Source organism: Triticum dicoccoides, chromosome 7A (assembly GCF_002162155.2).
Source record: "Triticum dicoccoides isolate Atlit2015 ecotype Zavitan chromosome 7A, WEW_v2.0, whole genome shotgun sequence".
Lineage (NCBI taxonomy): Eukaryota > Viridiplantae > Streptophyta > Magnoliopsida > Poales > Poaceae > Triticum > Triticum dicoccoides.
Window position 1 is genome coordinate 418,257,647 of NC_041392.1, and position 16,937 is coordinate 418,274,583.

A 16,937-nucleotide genomic window follows, 5' to 3' on the forward strand; every position below is an offset into this window, starting at 1 on the left:
AAAATGCATCAACCGCGTGTGTAGCCATGATGGTCTCTTTCCGGCGGTGTCCGGGAAGTGAACACGGTTCTTGTGTAATGCTTGTATGTAAGTAGTTTTAGGATCACTTCTTGATCACTTCTAGTTTACGATCGTGCTTTGCTTCTCTCCTCGCTCTCATTTGCGTAAGTTAGCCACCATATATGCTAGTGCTTGCCGCAGCTCCTCCTCATTACCCTTTTCCTACCCATAAGCTTAAATAGTCTTGATCGCGAGGGTGTGAGATTGTTGAGTCCCCGTGACTCATAGATTACTTCCAAAACCAGCTTGCAGGTGCCGATGATACCAGTGCAGATGACGCAGTTGAACTCAAGTGGGAGCTCGATGAAGATCATGTTCATCGTGTTGTTTCGTTTCCTTTCGTTCAGTAGTGGAGCCCAGTCGGGGCGATCGGGGATCTAGCATTAGGGGTTGTCTTCTTTTATTTTGGTACCGTAGTCGGACCCTGTTTGTATTCTGGTTGATGTAATGCTATATTTATGTATTGTGTGAAGTGGTGATTGTAAGCCAACTCTTTATCCCTTTCTTATTCAGTACATGGGATGTGTAAAGATTACCCCTCTTGCGACATGCCTACTATGCGGCTATGCCTCTAAGTCGTGCTCCGACACGTGGGAGATATAGCCGCATCGTGGGTGTTACAAGTTGGTAATCAGAGCCTTCGCCAACTTAGGAGCCCCCTGCTTGATCGAATCGCTGGCGTTGTTGAGTCTAGAAAAATGTTTTGAGTCTTTTAGGTTTATATATATCGGAGAGTAGGATTCTTTTTACTCCTCAGTCCCTTCGTCACTCTGGTGAGGCCTCCTGACGTAGAGTTTTGACTCTTCTCTTCTCAAATTTCACGAAAAAAAATTTAGGATCACGCAGGTATCTTGGAAACGTTCCGATAGTCTTGTGACGAGAACATTGTTCTTGGTGCCTCCTGACATTTAGGGGTTGTGGCAGTGTCCCGGGGAGTTGAGCTCCGAGCTGTTGTCGTCACAATTTTATCATTGCAGTTCTGGAATACCTGAGTTTCGCTGACATCGAAAATCTCTTTTATGCAGTTGTTGGTGAGATAACCTCGACGCCACCTAGTACTGGGGCGGGAGTTCGGGAGTATTTCCATAACTCGTATAACGGATGCTTTTCGAAGGTTGAGGTAAATGATTTTCGAAGGTTTCTTGGTTATGTGTTGAAGGATGGATACAACTGGATGTAGGATTTGTTAGTTTTGGGTGAGATATTATGCTTCCCCTGTATCCCCAAAGCCTGATTGCATAACCAGAAAGTTTCAGGAGTTTATAAGTGGGAATTCAAGTAGCTTCTAGGATATCTTTCCGATAGATGCATGATATGAGATTGGGGTTCGACGTCTAGTGGTTCGCCTATCCATGGTTGGTTTTTACAGTGGTCTCATTGTGTCTTAAAGAGTCTTTGCTTATGCTGACTCGGGGACACTTCGTATGTCATGTACACTGCCTTGTACATGATGGTGTTGTATGATCAAGCCTGTGTGGGCCCCACCACGAAAACTTCAGACGAAATCTCTATCATATGTTTGTTTCTGGCTTATTTTGCAAGCCAATCCTTTGTTTTGTTGTGTTTGTGGTATTCGGGTTTCTTCAATGTCAAGTGTTGATTCCATACCTACCCTAAGCGGTATTCTCATATTCCTATGTGAATACCAATCCTTCATGATAATCGAGATTGTCATGGCATTCCTTTTGAACCGGTGTGTTTCTCTTCAAGTGGATCCGATCATTTTAAACACCTGCAAGTTCAATTCTAAGTTCTCTCAACGGTGCTCGTTTCATCCGCCCCCAAGTTGTCTTTGTTTTCCCACCCACCCACCCCTTTTTCTCCAAGGTTTCAGATTTCCTAATCAACTATCCATTTTATTGATGGAAGTCTCTCCATTCTTTTTCCTTCATGTTCGTATCCGGTGATTCTCATGAAGATTCTAACAGAGCTTCAAGTTCATCATTCTTCGTTCTTTTTCTTCTCCGGTGGATTCAAGTAAAGCTTTGTTGATCATATCCTTTCCTTGTTTCAATTCTTTTCTTATGTCGGCGCACCTCTTAATCTTTCACTTCTTGCTATTCTATTGTTTCGGAGCGCTCAAGATATCTCAGAAGGCTTGTTTTTTCATTCAAGATCCGTTCAACCTATTTCGAGGTTGTTACCTCATTCAAGCCATTTTAATTCAACCGGTGCAATCTATCTTTTAAATCGTTCAACGGTGTTTCTTTTGAGTGGGCCCTAACACACAGGTCTTTTCTCAGGATCTTACCTGACTCTTCTAATTTTTCTCGGAGCTATCTCTGAAATTCTTTTCCAAAGTTTGACGTAAGAATGAATTATCATCAGTAAATTGCCTTCTTCAATATCGCTTTCAAATTCTTTTCATATTTGGCTCAACCTCTCCTCTTTTTATCATTCCGGAGTGTCTCAACAATTCTTGGTGGTGTTTCTCATCGTCATTCTCGGATTTTGAAGACCGAAGAAGAATTTCTCTTAAATCTTGCCCCATTCTCTTCAAGATTCATGGGTCAAGCTTGATGCCATCCTCTCATAATTTTTTTCGATTGTGAGAATGCTTTTCACCCTTCCGGAGCAATTTAGGAGCCTTTTCAGTTTGATTCTCTGGAGCCCATCATCTCAGAATTATTCATTCCAGCTTTCAGCTCTCGTTCTCCAAATCTTACCGGTGCATCATTCAAGTATTCTCTAATCAATCTGTGATCTCTTCATTTTCTTGCATCTTGATTCACCCCTTTACTTCGTTTGTTTTCAATTCTTATGGTGGTTCATTCAAGATTTCTCTTCCTTCCTTATCATATTAATTTATCCGTTGTCTCAATCCTACCGGTGGTTCATTGAAGATTTTCTAAAGTTTGCGCTATATCTCTCTTAATCCTTTCTACGAGAGTAAGTAGTATGCCAAATCCGTTGCTTTTCATCAATTTAATTGGTGAAGGATACGCATAACGTAATTCTTATTATTGTTTCATCCAAGGGATTAATTCCTTATTCCGGAGGTTCATCAAATTCTCGGTTTTATTTGGTTCACCTTTTCTTTTCCCGGAGTTCCAAGCTCTCATCATCACAAAGATCCATCTAAATCATCGCAAGGCTTCAGCTTGTGTTTTTCAACTTCACTTTCCTTTCTTTTGATCATTCTTTGTTACCGGAGTTCTTCATGGAGGCTCTACATGATGGTTCATCAAGGATTTAATTCCTTCTCGAAGCATTCATCAAGATTCTTTTCAGAGGAGCTTGAGCTTTCTTCATCTTGCAATCCGAAGTCCAATTCGTTCTATCTTATCTTTTGAGGTGGTGTTATGTCTTTCTTGACAATTTCCCATCATGTTTCTTGATTCAAAAGTTGTCAGGAATGAGATATTTAAACCCATCAATCTCTTCATTGGAGTTATCTTGGGTTATATTTCACCTAAAGCTTTCCCTAAGGATTTTGCTATTTAGGGTGCTTATAAATGACCCAAGTTCTTCATTTATCCTCCCGGTGAAATAGTTTCTCGTCTCCTTGTTCATATCAATCCAAATCCATTGTTTCCGTTAGTGGGAGAATTTCACCTCATAATTTTGAGATGTCTTCTATAATCCCACATCAAGCTTATCCTTTCGTTGTTGATAATCCAACTACTCCGTTCTAGCATTTGTTGTAAGCGTGCTCTCTCAGGATCTTGTTTCCCTCCCTTCAATCCATTCCATTCTTTTATTTGTTCCGGAGGCATTATGTTGTTGCTCTCTTCAACCCATCGTCTTGTTTTGTCAAGATCTTGTTCAATTCCTTCCATTTACAGTTGGAATGCTGCCCAAATTATATCATTCTTATTCCTTCTCTATCTTGTTTTAACCGGAGTGTTGTGTCTATCATTCCTCTTCTAATCGGAGTCTCATCCAAGTGCTTTCATTTTGCCAAGTTCATATTCTTTGCCTTCCATTTCCAACCGGAGTGTTGTCGTTTTTGATCCTTATCATTCCTTGTGCATCTCATTTCTACTGGAGTGCTTGCATGTACTTCTTGCCCATTGCAACCCTTTTCTCATGTCTTTCAGTCTACAAGGTTCTAGTATTGTTCCTTGTTCCTCTTTTCTAACCTGGTGTTTTCAACTTTTTTCATCTTTGTTGTATTATTTCTTTCAATTTGTTCAACCTCTCAAGGTTTGTGGTTTCACTCGTTCTTCCAAGAAGCAACTTGTTTTACTTCTTCCTCTCCCGTTTTCCCTCCGGCGCCATCCTAGATCTCGTGACGGGATCCTCTCGTAGTGGTGGAGTGTTGTAACGCCCTGAGACCGTTGCGCCAGGTGTCTTCCAGTTATTCGCTGTTGTTGCCTTGTCATTTGCTTGCGTGTCATGCATTTCATATCATGTCATCAGGTGCACTGCATTTGCATACGTGTCCATCTCATGCATCTGAGCATTTTCCCTGTTGTCCGTTTTGCATTCCGGCACTCCTACGTCCTCCGGCGCCCCCTTTTGTCTCTTTTCGTGTGCGGGTGTTAAACATTCTCAGATTGGACCGAGATTTGCCAAGCGGCCTTGGTATACCACCGGTAGACCGCCTGTCAAGTTTCGTGCCATTCGGAGTCCGTTTGATACTCCAACGGTTAACCGGGGAACCGTAAAGGCCTCGTGTGTGTTGCAGCCCAACACCCCTCCAAAGTGGCCCAAAACCCATCCAAACCCCCTCCATCCTCTTGGTCGTTCGATCAAGATCGCGTGGCCAAAAAACGCACTCCATTTGGACTCTCCTAGCTCCCTCTGCCTATATATATGTGTGCCTCCCCGAAATTTCACGCAGTCTAACCCTTGTCGTCTTCCTCCTCGCGCTGCCGGACATGTCCAACCGCGCCGGACATGTCCGCCGGACACGTCCCTTCGGCCAATCCGAAGCCGCCAGCTCAGCCTCCGCCGCCCCGCGCCCAATCCCCCGCCGCCACATCAGCGCACCGCCGCCCATTCTCTCCTCCGCGCCCGCGGCCGGCCCGCGCGGCCCGTGCGTCGCCCGCGGCCGCCTGAACCGCATGCGCCTCCCGCACCGCTCGCCCGTGCGCCCGCTGCGTTCGCCCCACTGCCGACTCGAGCTCGCCGCGCTGCCACCCCGCCTTGTCTCCGCCCCTCGCCGATGCGCGTGACGCACCCCGCCGCTCCAGTCGCTGCCGCCTCTGCCGCGCCCTCGAACCGCTCGCCTCCGCGTCGCCTTGCTTCTTCGCCGGAAGCTCACCGCGCTCCGGCCTCTCCTTCCTCGTCTCCGGCGACCCCGACCACCGCGAGGACGCAACTCCGGCGATCCTCAGGCTCCGCACCAGATCTAGATCCAGAAGGTTGACTTCCCCTTTTTCTCTAAGTCCTTTCCTGTGTTATTTTTAGGCCATGTTCATCGCTTCATAAATCTTCATCCGTAGCTCCGTTTTGCGCATATGAGATATAGAAATGTTCACTGTGATGTCCTCTTCATTTTGTTCCATCGCACCATGCTTGTTTGAGTCCATCTTGATGCCCTAATTGTTGTTGCAAGAGTGCTTCATAATGTTAGTTCCTGATTCTTATCAGTTTATGAGCATTTGTCATTTTTGCCATGATTATTGTGTGCTTCATATGAGCATGAGCTCTACATGTATTTTGTTATATGCCATGCCATCTTTACAGGGGTGTATGGCATGTATTTTTGTGATCAATGTGGTGACTAGCACAAGCATGCAAAGTAGCTCTCGTGATATTGCTATTTTCAGGGACTTAGAATTTCAGTAAGTCTTTGCTCTCCTGTTATGTTTATGCCATGTATTCATGTTGCTACAGAGTGATCCATGCTTCTTTTGAGTATGTTCAGTAAGGATGATTTTGAGATATTGTTATTATCTATCCATCCATGTCCTTGTTTGCATTTATGGAGTACCCTAGCATGACTCAATTTTGCTCTACATGTGCTATAAAACGTTCCTGGCAGATTGTTTACATGTAAATCAATTTTGCCAAGGTTGTTGTAGTTGATCCATGCATGCTATGAGATTGTTCTTGCCATGGTTAGCTTCTTGATCATGTCTTCTTGCTGGTAGTATGGTTATCTTGTCATGCAATGCCTTGTGTTGAGTGCATCGAGCTCGCAAACATGCCTTCATAATTTTGTTTATGCCATGTCCAGTTTTCTGCTAAGTCTGAATCTGTTAACGTAACTTGATATGTTTACATGGGTGCAATCATATCTTCTGATCTTTTTTGGCTTATGGTCATTAAGGGACTTTTGTTATATGCTTTGAGTAGATTCATGCCATGCCTTGTATTGTTATGTTATGTTCCTGTAGCATGTTGTTATCTTGCTCTAAACATTGCTTCCTGATGTTAATTCCTGACATGTTAGTATTTTCACTAAGTCTGTGATGCTGATACCTTTTTCACTTTTGCCATGCTTGTTTGAACCTGCTCTTGTGTGATTTAGCCGTAGCTCAGTGTTCATCTTTTGTCAAGAATCTTGAGTAGATCACTGCCATGTGCCTTGTTGCTATGTTGGAGTGCAGTATCTTAGTTTCTTGTTGCATTTTAGATGGCATGGTGCTGTTAATCGCAGAATAGTGCCATTGTTGTTTTTGTTTGCCATTTGCAAACCGTGCATCCGATTCCGGTGATCTTTATATCGATTTCGACCGAAATCAACTCATCTTTCCAGCGGCACGCTTGGTTTGCCAAGTTGAGGCCTGGTTCTATCTTTCCCTTCCGGAGTATGCATTTACATTGCATGTCACATCCCGCATATCATGCCATGTTTTGCATCATGTTGCTTGTGCATTGCACCATGGTTGATTGTGTTTTCCTTTGCGGGTGTTCTTGCCTTGGGTAGAGCCAAGAGACGAGTACGTTTTCGAGGAACCTGTTGAGTATGCTTACGAGGATCAAGCTTACGTCAACTCGGAGAACTTTGCAGGCAAGATGACCATACCCTCGAAATCACTTCTATCTTTGCTTGCTAGTTGCTCGCTCTATTGCTATGCATATGCCGCGATACCTACCACATGCTTTATCATGCCTCCCATATTGCCATGTCAAGCCTCTAACCCACCTTGTCCTAGCAAACCGTTGTTTGGCTATGTTACCGCTTTGCTCAGCCCCTCTTATAGCGTTGCTAGTTGCAGGTAAAGATGGAGTTTGTTCCTTGTTGGAACATGGTTATTGTTGGGATATAACAATATTTATTATTTAATTAATGCATCTATATACTTGGTAAAGAGTGGAAGGCTCGGCCTTATGACTGGTGTTTTGTTCCACTCTTGCCGCCCTAGTTTCCATCATACCGGTGTTATGTTCCTTGATTTTGCGTTCCTTACGCGGTTGGGTTATAATGGGAACCCCTTGACAGTTTGCTTTGAATAAAACTCCTCCAGCAAGGCCCAACCTTGGTTTTACCATTTGCCACCTAAGCCTTTTTCCCTTGGGCTCTGCAGACTCCAGGGTCATCTTTATTTACACCCCCGGGCCAGTGCTCCTCTAAGTGTGGTCCAAACTAGAGCACCGTGCATGGCCATCCCTTGGCAACTTCGGTTACGTCGGCTCCTGTACGCTTACCTTATCCGGTGTGCCCTGAGAACAAGATATGTGCGGCTCTTATCGGGATTTTTCGGTACAGCAGGTGGTCTTGATGGTCTTGTTTTACCATTGTTGAGATGTCTTGTAACCGGGATCCGAGTCTGATCGGGTCTTCCTAGGAGAAGGAATATCCTTCGTTGACCGTGAGAGCTTGTGATGGGCTAAGTTGGGACACCCATGCAGGGTTTTGAACTTTCGAAAGTCGTGCCCACGGTTATGGGCAGATGGGAATTTGTTAATATCCGGTTGTAGAGAACTTGACACTTAACTTAAATTAAAATGCATCAACCGCGTGTGTAGCCGTGATGGTCTCTTTCCGGCGGTGTCCGGGAAGTGAACACGGTTCTTGTGTAATGCTTGTATGTAAGTAGTTTCAGGATCACTTCTTGATCACTTCTAGTTTACGACCGTGCTTTGCTTCTCTCCTCGCTCTCATTTGCGTAAGTTAGCCACCATATATGCTTGTGCTTGCTGCAGCTCCACCTCATTACCCTTTTCCTACCCATAAGCTTAAATAGTCTTGAGCGCGAGGGTGTGAGATTGCTGAGTCCCCATGACTCACAGATTACTTCCAAAACTAGCTTGCAGGTGCCGATGATACTAGTGCAGATGACGCAGCTGAGCTCAAGTGGGAGCTCGATGAGGATCGTGTTCGCTGTGTTGTTTCGTTTCCTTTCGTTCAGTAGTGGAGCCCAGTTGGGGCGATCGGGGATCTAGCATTAGGGGTTGTCTCTTCTTTTATTTTGGTACCGTAGTCGGGCCCTGTTTGTATTCTGGTTGATGTAATGCTATATTTATGTATTGTGTGAAGTGGCGATTGTAAGCCAACTCTTTATCCCTTTCTTATTCAGTAAATGGGATGTGTAAAGATTACCCCTCTTGCGACATGCCTACTATGCGGCTATGCCTCTAAGTCATGCTCCGACACGTGGGAGATATAGCCGCATCATGGGTGTTACATCTGCTATGCGGTCTGCAGCAGTAAGATTCTGAATTGGGGTACGGTATACCTGATGCTCGGGGGGAAACAATTGCCGCTGTCGTCGAGTGGATTCAGGGACCAGCCGTCGGGTGGGGTCAGCAAGTGAATGCTGGAGATTCTCCAGTCGTGCGCGCTCAGCCAAAGTGGCCAGGCACGCAGTGTCCAAGGCCTGAGCCTCGTACGTTTCCCCAATGATGGGAGTGTGGAGTGCCTCCGAATTGCGACGATGCAGCTCCTCTCGCTGCTGCGAAGTAAGGGCTTGAGGACGATATTCTTCGTGAACATGTGATGGATCACCGCCACCATCGCCACCGTCGCTGCGGCGGAAACCAGGCGGGCTGCGCGGCGTGTCGACCATCAGGACTTCTGCCACAGGGTCGCTGCTGTCACACTCGGAGAGGGTCTCGACAGAGCCAGTCGACAGGTCGAACAGCCCGTAGATAGATTCGTCGGGCTCGATTGCCACGACTTGAGGGGTGGCTGACCAATGAGAGACTGCATGCTTGATCCCCCGCTGAAGCCGCGATCGACCGGATTGCTTGTGGCGGCGAGCAGCGAAGAGCGAAGACATTGCGGAACCGATCGATACTGGGTCGACGGTTGCCGCAGAAGGACGTCGTGGGCGCATGCCAGAAAGTGGGTCGCCCCGCGGATGGGGAGCGCCTCGACATCGAGGGGAGCTTCTTGAAGCCAAGCGGAGTCATCGGTGATGAAAACAAGCACACTGAGACGGATCTCGCGGCCCTCAGCCACACCTCCGCCAGAAACCATTGTGATGGGAATCGGAAAAATCGCAACCTCACCGGAAGTCGCTAAGACACCTGCCCCATGGTGGGCGCCAACTGTCGTGGTTCTAAGTCTGACAGTAGATGAGGGGGTACATACGAGGAGGCAAGATCCTAGCTACGATGAGGTTGTGCACGCAAGATTTACGAGTACATGCCCTTTGAAGTGGAAGTAATAGCCCTACGTCTCAGTGCCCTGAGGCGGTCGATTGGATTATGCGTGATATTACAGGGGTGCGAACCCTTGTACCTAAGGAGGGGGTGGCTTATATAGAGTGCGCCAGACCCCTTCCGCCCTCAGTTATACAGGGTTCAATGTACATAAAGGTGAGGCGTTACTGGTAATGCCATCAATAAAGTCATATAAATGATCATTAACACTACGGAGTGAATGCCTGACCGTTGCCATCCTGAGTGACTTTAGGTCTTCTGTCTTCCGAGTGGTTTCTTGTATGGTCGAATGGTGATATATTGGCCGAATGGAATTGGGTTATCCGAGTGGAGTTGTTGGTCGAGTGTATTGCACTCTGAGGAGATTCAAGTCGGTGGGCATTACTGTGCCTTGGATGTTGTTGATCTTTGAGTAGTGTCCTTGGGGAGGGTGTCTAGGTCAGGCCTATTACCCTATCCTAGATACATGCCATCATCAGATGGACTTTTGGAATCACTTGATTATGAATTATTTGATACTTGTGAACCATGCCTCATGGGCAAGATAACTAAAACTCTGTTCTCCGAAACAATGGAGCGAGCATATGACTTATTGGAAATAATAGACACCGATGTATGTAGTCCAATGAGTGTTAAGGCACACTGTGGGTATCGTTATTTTCTGACCTTCACAAATGATTTCAGCAGATATGGGTATATCTACTTAATGACACAAGTCTAAAACATTTGAAAAGTTCAAAGAATTTCAGAGTGAAACAAGAAAATAAAGTTTCTACGATCTGATCGCGAAGGCGAATATTTGAGCTGCAAGTTAGGCCTTCATTTAAAAACAATGTGGAATAGTTTCACAACTCACGCCACCTGGAACACCACAGCGTAATGGTGTGTCCGAACGTCATAACCGTGCTTTATTAGATATGGTGCGTTCTATGATGTCTCTTATCGATTTACCACTATCGTTTTGGGGTTATGCATTAGAGACAGCTACATTCATGTTCAATAGGGCACCATCTAAATCCGTTGAGATGACACCGTATGAAGTGTGGTCTGGCGAGAAACCTAAGCGATCGTTTCTTAAAGTTTGGGGTTGCGACACTTATGTCAAAAGGCTTCAGCCTGATAAGCTCGAACCCAAATCAGAGAAGTGCATCTTCGTACGATACCCTAAGGAAACAATTGGCTACACCTTCTACCATAGATCTGAAGGCAAGATCTTTGTTGCCGAGAATGGAACCTTTCTAGAGAAAGAGTTTCTCTCGAAAGAAGTGAGTGGGAGGAAAGTAGAAATTGATGAGGTAATTGTACCTTCTCTATTTTTGTTACCGTGAGTGGGAGGAAAGTAGAAGTGAGTGGGAGGAAAGTAGCACATTAGAGAAATCTGTTACCATGATGCCTACACCAACTAGAGAGGAAGCTAATGATGATGATCATGGGACTTCAGATCAAGTTACTACTGGACCTCGTAGGTCGAACAGAGCATGTTCCGCACAAGAGTGGTACAGTAATCCTGACCTGGAAGTCATGTTACTAGACCATGACAAACTTACGAACTATGAAGAAGCAATGATTGAAGGAAATATGCCCTAGAGGCAATAATAAAGTTATTATTTATTTCCTTATAATCATGATAAATGTTTATTATTCATGCTAGAATTGTATTTTCCGGAAACATAATACATGTGTGAATACATAGACAAACAGAGTGTCACTAGTATGCCTCTACTTGACTAGCTCGTTAATCAAAGATGGTTATGTTTCCTAACCATGAACAATGAGTTGTTATTTGATTAACGAGGTCACATCATTAGTAGAATGATCTGATTGACATGACCCATTCCATTAGCTTAGCACCTGATCGTTTAGTATGTTGCTATTGCTTTCTTCATGACTTATACATGTTCCTACGACTATGAGATTATGCAACTCCCGTTTACCGGAGGAACACTTTGGGTACTACCAAACGTCACAACGTAAATGGGTGATTATAAAGGAGTACTACAGGTGTCTCCAATGGTCGATGTTGGGTTGGCGTATTTCGAGATTAGGATTTGTCACTCCGATTGTCGGAGAGGTATCTCTGGGCCCTCTCGGTAATACACATCACATAAGCCTTGCAAGCATTGCAACTAATATGTTAGTTGTGAGATGATGTATTACGGAACGAGTAAAGAGACTTGCCGTTAACGAGATTGAACTAGGTATTGGATACCGACGATCGAATCTCGGGCAAGTAACATACCGATGACAAAGGGAACAACGTATGTTGTTATGCGGTCTGACCGATAAAGATCTTCGTAGAATATGTAGGAGCCAATATGGGCATCCAGGTCTCGCTATTGGTTATTGACCAGAGACATGTCTCGGTCATGTCTACATTGTTCTCGAACCCGTAGGGTCCGCACGCTTAAGGTTACGATGACAGTTATATTATGAGTTTATGCATTTTGATGTACCGAAGGTTGTTCGGAGTCCCGGATGTGATCACGGACATGACGAGGAGTCTCGAAATGGTCGAGACGTAAAGATTGATATATTGGGAGCCTATGTTTGGACATCGGAAGTGTTCCGGGTGAAATCGGGATTTTACCGGGTTACCGGGAGGTTACCGGAACCCCCCGGGAGCCATATGGGCCATCATGGGCCTTAGTGGAAAGGAGAAAGGGGCAGCCCAAGGTGGCTGCGCCTCTTTCCCCTCCCCTAGTCCTATTAGGACTAGGAGAAGGTGGCCGGCCCCCCTCTCTCCCTTCCCCCCCGAGGAATCCTAGTTGGACTAGGATTGGGGGGAGGAATCCTACTCCCAGAGGGAGTAGGACTCTCCTGCGCCTCCCTCTTTGGCCGGCCAGCCTCCCCTCCTCTCCTCCTTTATATACGGAGGCAGGGGCACCTCTAAACACACAAGTTGACACAAGTTGATCCACGTGATCGATTCCTTAGCCGTGTGCGGTGCCCCCTGCCACCATATTCCTCGATAATACTGTAGCGGAGTTTAGGCGAAGCCCTGCTGCTGTAGTTCATCAAGATCGTCACCACGCCGTCGTGCTGACGAAACTCTTCCCCGACACTTTGCTGGATCGGAGTCCGGGGATCGTCATTGAGCTGAACGTGTGCTCGAACTCGGAGGTGCCGTAGTTTCGGTGCTTGATCGGTTGGATCGTGAAGACGTACGACTACTTCCTCCACGTCGTGTCATTGCTTCCGCAGTCGGTCTGCGTTGGGTACGTAGACAACACTCTCCTCTCGTTGCTATGCATCACATGATCCTGTGTGCGCGTAGGAAATTTTTTGAAATTACTACGAAACCCAACAGTGGCATCCGAGCCTAGGTTAATGATGTTGATGTTATATGCACGAGTAGAACACAAGTGAGTTGTGGACGATACAAGTCATACTGCCTACCAGCATGTCATATTTTGGTTCAGCGGTATTGTTGGACGAGACGACCCGGACCAACCTTACGCGTACGCTTACGCGAGACCGGTTCCCTCGACGTGCTTTGCACAGAGATGGCTTGCGGGCGACTGCCTCTCCAACTTTAGTTGAACCAAGTATGGCTACGCTCGGTCCTTGCGAAGGTTAAAACGGAGTCTATTTGACAAACTATCGTTGTGGTTTTGATGCGTAGGTGAGATTGGTTCTTACTTAAGCCCGTAGCAGCCACGTAAAACATGCAACAACAAAGTAGAGGACGTCTAACTTGTTTTTGCAGGGCATGTTGTGATGTGATATGGTCAAGGCATGATGCTGAATTTTATTGTATGAGATGATCATGTTTTGTAACCAAGTTATCGGCAACTGGCAGGAGCCATATGGTTGTCGCTTTATTGTATGCAATGCAATCGCGATGTAATGCTTTACTTTATTACTATACGGTAGTGATAGTCGTGGAAGCATAAGATTGGCGAGACGACAACGATGCTACGATGGAGATCAAGGTGTCGCGCCGGTGACGATGGTGATCATGACGGTGCTTCGGAGATGGAGATCACAAGCACAAGATGATGATGGCCATATCATATCACTTATATTGATTGCATGTGATGTTTATCTTTTTATGCATCTTATCTTGCTTTGATTGACGGTAGCATTATAAGATGATCTCTCACTAAATTATCAAGAAGTGTTCTCCCTGAGTATGCACCGTTGCAAAAGTTCTTCGTGCTGAGACACCACGTGATGATCGGGTGTGATAGGCTCTACGTTCAAATACAACGGGTGCAAAACAGTTGCACACGCAGAATACTCAGGTTAAACTTGACGAGCCTAGCATATGCAGATATGGCCTCGGAACACGGAGGCCGAAAGGTCGAGCGTGAATCATATAGTAGATATGATCAACATAATGATGTTCACCGATGAAACTACTCCATCTCACGTGATGATCGGACATGGTTTAGTTGATTTGGATCACGTGATCACTTAGAGGATTAGAGGGATGTCTATCTAAGTGGGAGTTCTTTAATAATATGATTAATTGAACTTAAAATTTATCATGAACTTAGTCCCTGATAGTATCTTGCTTGTTTATGTTGATTGTAGATAGATGGCTCGTGCTGTTGTTCCGTTAAATTTTAATGCGTTCCTTGAGAAAGCAAAGTTGAAAGATGATGGTAGCAATTACACGGACTGGGTCCGTAACTTGAGGATTATCCTCATTGCTGCACAGAAGAATTACGTCCTGGAAGCACCGCTGGGTGCCAGGCCTGCTGCTGGAGCAACGCCAGATGTTATGAACGTCTGGCAGAGCAAAGCCGATGACTACTCGATAGTTCAGTGTGCCATGCTTTACGGCTTAGAATCGGGACTTCAACGACGTTTTGAACGTCATGGAGCATATGAGATGTTCCAGGAGTTGAAGTTAATATTTCAAGCAAATGCCCGGATTGAGAGATATGAAGTCTCCAATAAGTTCTATAGCTGCAAGATGGAAGAGAACAGTTCTGTCAGTGAGCATATACTCAAAATGTCTGGGTATAATAATCACTTGATTCAATTGGGAGTTAATCTTCCGGATGATTGCGTCATTGACAGAATTCTCCAATCACTGCCACCAAGCTACAAGAGCTTCGTAATGAACTATAATATGCAAGGGATGAACAAGACTATTCCCGAGCTCTTCGCAATGCTAAAAGCTGCGGAGGTAGAAATCAAGAAGGAGCATCTAGTGTTGATGGTTAACAAGACCACTAGTTTCAAGAAAAGGGGCAAAGGGAAGAAAAAGGGGAACTTCAAAAAGAACGGCAAGCAAGTTGCTGCTCAAGAGAAGAAACCCAAGTCTAGACCTAAGCCTGAAACTGAGTGCTTCTACTGCAAGCAGACTGGTCACTGGAAGCGGAACTGCCCCAAGTATTTGGCGGATAAGAAGGATGGCAAGGTGAACAAAGGTATATGTGATATACATGTTATTGATGTGTACCTTACCAATGCTCGCAGTAGCACCTGGGTATTTGATACTGGTTCTGTTGCTAATATTTGCAACTCGAAACAGGGACTACAGAATAAGCGGGCACTGGCAAAGGACGAGGTGACGATGCGCGTGGGAAACGGTTCCAAAGTCGATGTGATCGCGGTCGGCACGCTACCTCTACATCTACCTTCGGGATTAATATTAGACCTAAATAATTGTTATTTGGTGCCAGCGTTGAGCATGAACATTATATCTGGATCTTGTTTAATGCGAGACGGTTATTCATTTAAATCAGAGAATAATGGTTGTTCTATTTATATGAGTAATATCTTTTATGGTCATGCACCCTTGAAGAGTGGTCTATTCTTACTAAATCTCGATAGTAGTAATACACATATTCATAATGTTGAAACCAAAAGATACAGAGTTGATAATGAAAGTGCAACTTATTTGTGGCACTGTCGTTTAGGTCATATCGGTGTAAAACGCATGAAGAAACTCCATACTAATGGACTTTTGGAACCACTTGATTATGAATCACGTGGTACTTGCGAACCGTGCCTCATGGGCAAGATGACTAAAACACCGTTCTCCGGTACTATGGAGAGAGCAACAGATTTGTTGGAAATCATACATACCGATGTATGTGGTCCGATGAATATTGAGGCTCGTGGTGGATATCGTTATTTTCTCACCTTCACAGATGATTTGAGCAGATATGGATATATCCACTTAATGAAGCATAAGTCTGAAACATTTGAAAAGTTCAAAGAATTTCAGAGTGAAGTTGAAAATCATCGTAACAAGAAAATAAAGTTTCTACGATCTGATCGTGGAGGAGAATATTTGAGTTACGAGTTTGGTGTACATTTGAAAAACTGTGGAATAGTTTCGCAACTCACGCCCCCCGGAACACCACAGCGTAATGGTGTGTCCGAACGTCGTAATCGTACTTTACTAGATATGGTGCGATCTATGATGTCTCTTACATATTACCGCTATCATTTTGGGGATATACTTTAGAGACGGCCGCATTCACGTTAAATAGGGCACCATCAAAATCCGTTGAAGACGACGCCTTATGAACTATGGTTTGGCAAGAAACCAAAGTTGTCGTTTCTTAAAGTTTGGGGCTGCGATGCTTATGTGAAAAAGCTTCAACCTGATAAGCTCGAACCCAAATCGGAGAAATGTGTATTCATAGGATACCCAAAAGAAACTGTTGGGTACACCTTCTATCACAGATCCGAAGGCAAAACATTTGTTGCTAAGAATGGATCATTTCTAGAGAAGGAGTTTCTCTCGAAAGAAGTGAGTGGGAGGAAAGTAGAACTTGACGAGGTAATTGTACCTGCTCCCTTACTGGAAAGTAGTTCATCACAGAAAACTGTTTCAGTGACACCTACACCAGTTAGTGAGGAAGCCAATGATAATGATCATGAAACTTCAGATCAAGATACTACTGAACTTCGTAGATCAACCAGAGTAAGATCCGCACCAGAGTGGTACGGTAATCCTGTTCTGGAGGTCATGCTACTAGATCATGATGAACCTACGAACTATGAAGAAGCGATGGTGAGCCCAGATTCCGCAAAGTGGCTAGAAGCCATGAAATCTGAGATGGGATCCATGTATGAGAACAAAGTATGGACTTTGGTTGACTTGCCCGTTGATCGGCAAGCGATTGAGAATAAATGGATCTTTAAGAAGAAGACTGACGCTGATGGTAATGTTACTGTCTACAAAGCTCGACTTGTCGCAAAAAGGTTTTCGGCAAGTTCAAGGAATTGACTACGATGAGACCTTCTCACCCGTAGCGATGCTTAAGTCCGTCCGAATCATGTTAGCAATTGCCGCATTTTATGATTATGAAATTTGGCAAATGGATGTCAAAACTGCATTCCTGAATGGATTCCTGGAAGAAGAGTTGTATATGATGCAACCAGAAGGTTTTGTCGATCCAAAGGGAGCT